Consider the following 4,923-nt stretch of genomic DNA (forward strand, 5'->3'; position numbering starts at 1 on the left):
GCCTCCTTTTCAAAATCATAAAAATGTATACGACATAATTCTATGTTGAAAGGTTTGGCTGATCTACATTTTCAAAATTAGCTCCTTTGTGTTTGTACTTCCCACCACCTTTTTTTGTTGTTTAAGATCCCTACAAAGGATGCATTGAACTTGACAGTCTGAGGTACTAAGCACCCATGATGCCAGCTGAAGGCAGTGGAAGTTGTGGTTGCTCTGAGGCTTTGAAAATCAGGTTGTAAATGTCTCAGATTTTGGTTTCCAACCTTAGTTGGAAACCAAAAGTTAGAGGCTGATTTAGAACACGTATATAAAATCAACATCACATTATTTTACAAGCTGTGATCCTGAGAACTATGAAATTAATTTCAGTTCTGGTAATGGCATTTTATAGCGTTCTATCAAATGGATTATTTCCCTTCCTCAAACTGGAACTCATGACTTTTAAAGCCCAGTATTTGAGAAATTTTGCTATTTGGTTTCCCCAAAGGGAGAGTGAACTTAGAAAATCTTTCTGCTGTGTGAATGATTTGAGAGACTGTGGTGGATAGTTAAAGAAAAGAAAGGTTTGGAGTTTGGGCTATTTGGAGCATGAGAAAAAACCATTAAGTATATTAAGAGATGTACTGCAGTATATGTCTAAGTCCTGCCTCCAGTGCATCTCATAAGTCAATGTTTCATTTCACATAACCAGTTTACTCCATCAGTTTTAACATTGCTACTTTCTTCCTCACTGTAACCAAAGTCCACTGAATTTTTAAACTGGAATGTTCAAGACTTCAAGTTAGAACATGTATCTGAGTGTCTCCTCCATCCATATTTTATTGAGATTAGTCTCTATAGATACATTTCATGATAAAAAAGATATGTCTGTGAACTGCTAGGAGGTGAAAGAAAAGAAAGATGAAATACATATATTCCTGCACATTATCAGCTTTGGCAAACCATTGCCCTTGTATTCTCCTTTACTGCGTATGACCAACTCTGCTCTTGTTCAGGGGGGACCAAAAGATTACCACAAGTGGGAAGACTTAAAAAATGTGAAATCCAATATCCGCTGAAGTTTGGGAGTCAAAAATATAAAAGTAAAGGCAAGCTAATGCGATGAGAGAAGCCAAAAGGAAACACTTAATGTTAAATTGCCAATAATATTTCAGCAAATACATTAAAAAATATATCATAACTCTATTTACTGTAAAAAAAAAAAAAAACCCAAAAAAGCAAAAAACCCCTTTCCCCCCACAAATGTGAGAGTTGTTTTACTTTGATAGTGGTAATTCATTGGAGGTGGTAGGTTGATTTAAAAATGACTAGCTTGTGAAATGGTTTCTGAGCCTCACAGATCAAAGATGCTATGGCAGGAGCAGTAGAACAACAACCAGTTGGCTTGGAAAGATTGTAATGGTAAATATTCACAGTTAAGACAAACATTTCTTTTTTTATGAGAAAAGGGAACAGTTACGAAATCTGGAGTATCATGCAAAAATATTTGGAACTTCACTAGGTTTCACAAACTTAAAATAATTTCAGAAATGGAAAATTCTGATCAACAGTGGGATAAAATACCAAGCAAATTTAAAAGAAATCTTATTGTTTGAAGGTCTCCTCCCGAGTTAGCTATTTAGTTTGGTATAGTGTTTTGATTAATGAGTCACCAGTTAAAAAGATACTAATATATAGAATGTGTCTCCACAGATCATTTATTTCAAAGAGACTCTAAAAACAGTGAACTTCTTTTAGATGCAGAGTTTCTGAGATATATTCAAAAAGAAAAAACTGGCCAGTTGTAAAATGCTCCTACTAGTGAAGCCAAGAAATATGAATAAAAAAGGAATGTGAGGAGAACTTGTTCACTTAAAGGTTAGTAAATGCAAAGCAAATAGTATAAATCACATATTAAAAACTCCAGATAGAAAATGGACTGGGGGGGATGAATTAATAAAATAGATGAGTGGAGGGAAGATCAGTTCTAAAAGAAAAATATCTTGGACTGATGTGCTTTTTCCTACCTTCTTCCTTCAGTTCTGCTGCTTGATTTGAGAGCCATCAGGTGCATTGCCAAGGATGGACTGGAGAAGGTTTTGGCAGCACTGTCCCACATCCCTGGGATACTGGGGAGAAACCAGATAGGAAGCCTAACCTTGGCTATAGCACAAGATTGAAAAGGAGATAACCAAAGGCCACGTTCTCCTCTCACTTCTAGGACTTCATTAGAGCATATTTCTGTCTTATGCTGGGTACCAGTGGCAGCTATCTATTCTATTTTCTGGTAAGTAGGGATAATGCTTACCTGATTAACAAGGGTTTTCTGAGGGCTCATTACCTGATGTTTGAAAACTGCTTGGAGGTCTTCAGATGGAAGAAAACATTTGAGTATTAAGTATCATTTTTCCAGACCTCAAAGTAGGTCATGTACTTGAAGCCACATTAACGATCATGTAGAGTGAAGTGGTTCCACAGAAATAAAAGCTAAACAGCCAAGCATGAAAGTAAAAGCAAGGAAGAATGTTAGTCTAAACTTGTAACAAGTCCTTCTTAGTAGAAGTCGTCAATTATTAAAAATGGTACGTTTTAAACTAACCCCCAAAATCTACAGCATGTACTTACACAGAAGCTGTCATATTTAATAGGTCCATGCTTGAACTATGTAAACTATAGCATAAGGCTTTCAATTACACCCTTGGATTTGAGCTGTGCGAATATTTAAAGCAAATATCTCCATTTCCTTGTGTTCACACTACTTTTATGCTTTCTTCCCATAAACATTTAAAGAATTGTGTTTTATTAGCACATTTGCTATCAGGAACTGATATATTAACCTTACATGTGTGTATTGTCACATCAGAGAGCTTTCTAAAAGGGCCAATCAAAGAATGGCAACAGCACCATGTGACTTAAGTTACAAATACAGTTAATTAGTACAATGTGAATTTTGAATGCCCTCAGCAACTTGTTACCAGTCAATACACAGGAAATGTATGGGAATACACACACAGAAAACCCCATGGTGAATCAACTGAACAGAAAATAAATTAGAGATAATCACAACCTACTAATTAGCATTCTGCAAAAGAAGAAGAAACACAGTGATGTTTGTCAAGTAATTTATTGAAATTGTGCAATATGCTCAGATCTAGCACTATTCCAGGACTCATTTAGCAGTCCAAGTCTATTTCTAGCAAGCAAGCATTAGAAAACCAAAAGCTTGCCATGAAATTGTCATTCTCTATCTTTCAAAAGCTACTTCAGACTTTAAAAATTGTTTACATATGAAATGACTTTGTTCAAAAGTCCCAAAATAAAAAGTTAGGTGGGCGATGGAGGTGCTACGACATTGTGAAAGGAACTGATGTGGAAATACTGTTGTATTACTGACTCAAGGGAGGGGAAATAATATTATATTTGAGTAATTATTGGGTCTGAGTACCAATGCCAAGGTGTCAGTAGCTAAGAAGGAACAATTGATTGAGTGGGAGGATGAATAGTAAATGTGTCAGCATGCAGAAATGACATCTGGCACTGCAGCAGATTTGTCACTACAGGGTATAGTTTGCATATTAAGATTCATAGTAAGACATGTAGCAAACTACCTGTAACTTGAATCTCAAACTTAATTTCTTAAACTTAATTTGTTGTGACCATATAAATCAACTTTCAGCAGGATGGCTATGACTGAACATGAATAATAAATGGTGTATATCTCTAATGAAAATTTCCAAATAGAGTTTAGGAGAAGAGCTAGAATAGAAAACTATTTTCAAATGTAAATCATAAAGTTAGGGAGTTTTGTTTGAAAACATTGGCTAATGTTGTGATTATGCCATACAGAAATTAACCAACCTAGCTCAAAGAGAGTTATTCACATAGTTAGTTACGCTAGTGGAGGGATTAGGTTCATAGGGATGAGGTTCATTATGTACGGAATTGTCCTCAAAGCAACGTCTTGGTGTGTGAAGTTACCATTCAGAGCTATGTTTATCATCTGTCATTACTTTCCATAACTCACATAAATGCTTATCAATTGAATCAGAACCATTTTTTTTGGAAATGAGCTGAATATATTAAATAAAAGCTGTTGAGCATGTTTGGTTTTTTTAATTGGAAGTGCCTATATTTCAATGACACTGCATTTATCAGGAAAAAGTTAATTTTCAAAGACGTGGCATTAAGACAACATACACACCAGTGTACCCAAACCTGATTGGCTCACACGTTTCCATGAATAATTGCAGAATATTATTTTCTTAATGGAGAAATCATGACTGGGTATTTTGATGAAAATGCATTTTTGCAGCCTATACCATATTGCAGGAAATATTTTTTATGCTATTCTGATAGGAAATTGTGTTTAATTATCTCTGGAGTAGATCAGCACTGGAGAGCTATTTGAATCATTATAATATTACTACCCAGAAAAGATTTTCCAGAACCACTGCATCACCTCTGCAGATTCATTGTTTAGAAAGGTAAAAACAACGGCAGGAAAATAATGCGTAACATGAAATCCCCCCTTCTGTTCCATTACTTTATGAACAACAAATCTAGGTAGGTGCATAAAGCCAGAAATTTGCTGCCACAGAAATATTAATTTGTAGGGAAGGATTTTTGGGTGATATCTTTTATTGGACCAACTCAATGGTTGTAATAAAGTTAGGCAAGCTTTCAAATATAAGGCATTCTTTATCAGGCTATGGGGCCGGAAACAAAGAACCCATGGATACTAAGGGATTTGGCCAATGTGATTGTAAAGAGGCTGGCCATTATTTTTGAAAAGCCTTGGTGATTGGGAGAGGTCCTGGATGACTGGAAAAGGGCAAATATAGTGCCCATCTTTAAGAAAAGGAAGAAGGATCCAGGGATCTACAGACCAGTCAGCCTCACCTCAGTTCCTAGAAAAATCATGGAGCAGGTCCATTTCTAAGCACT

General features: G+C 35.8%; 1 long non-coding RNA gene across 1 annotated transcript; it reads left to right on the forward strand.

The window, feature by feature from the left end:
• Window positions 1-1,208: 1,208 nt before the first annotated feature.
• Window positions 1,209-4,095, forward strand: LOC109284883 (uncharacterized). Its single transcript, XR_009456334.1, has 2 exons — window positions 1,209-1,857; window positions 2,020-4,095. It is a non-coding gene; the product is annotated as an uncharacterized LOC109284883 (long non-coding RNA).
• The last annotated feature ends 828 nt before the right edge of the window (window positions 4,096-4,923 follow it).

Source organism: Alligator mississippiensis, chromosome 13, assembly GCF_030867095.1.
Source record: "Alligator mississippiensis isolate rAllMis1 chromosome 13, rAllMis1, whole genome shotgun sequence".
NCBI classification, from domain to species: domain Eukaryota; kingdom Metazoa; phylum Chordata; order Crocodylia; family Alligatoridae; genus Alligator; species Alligator mississippiensis.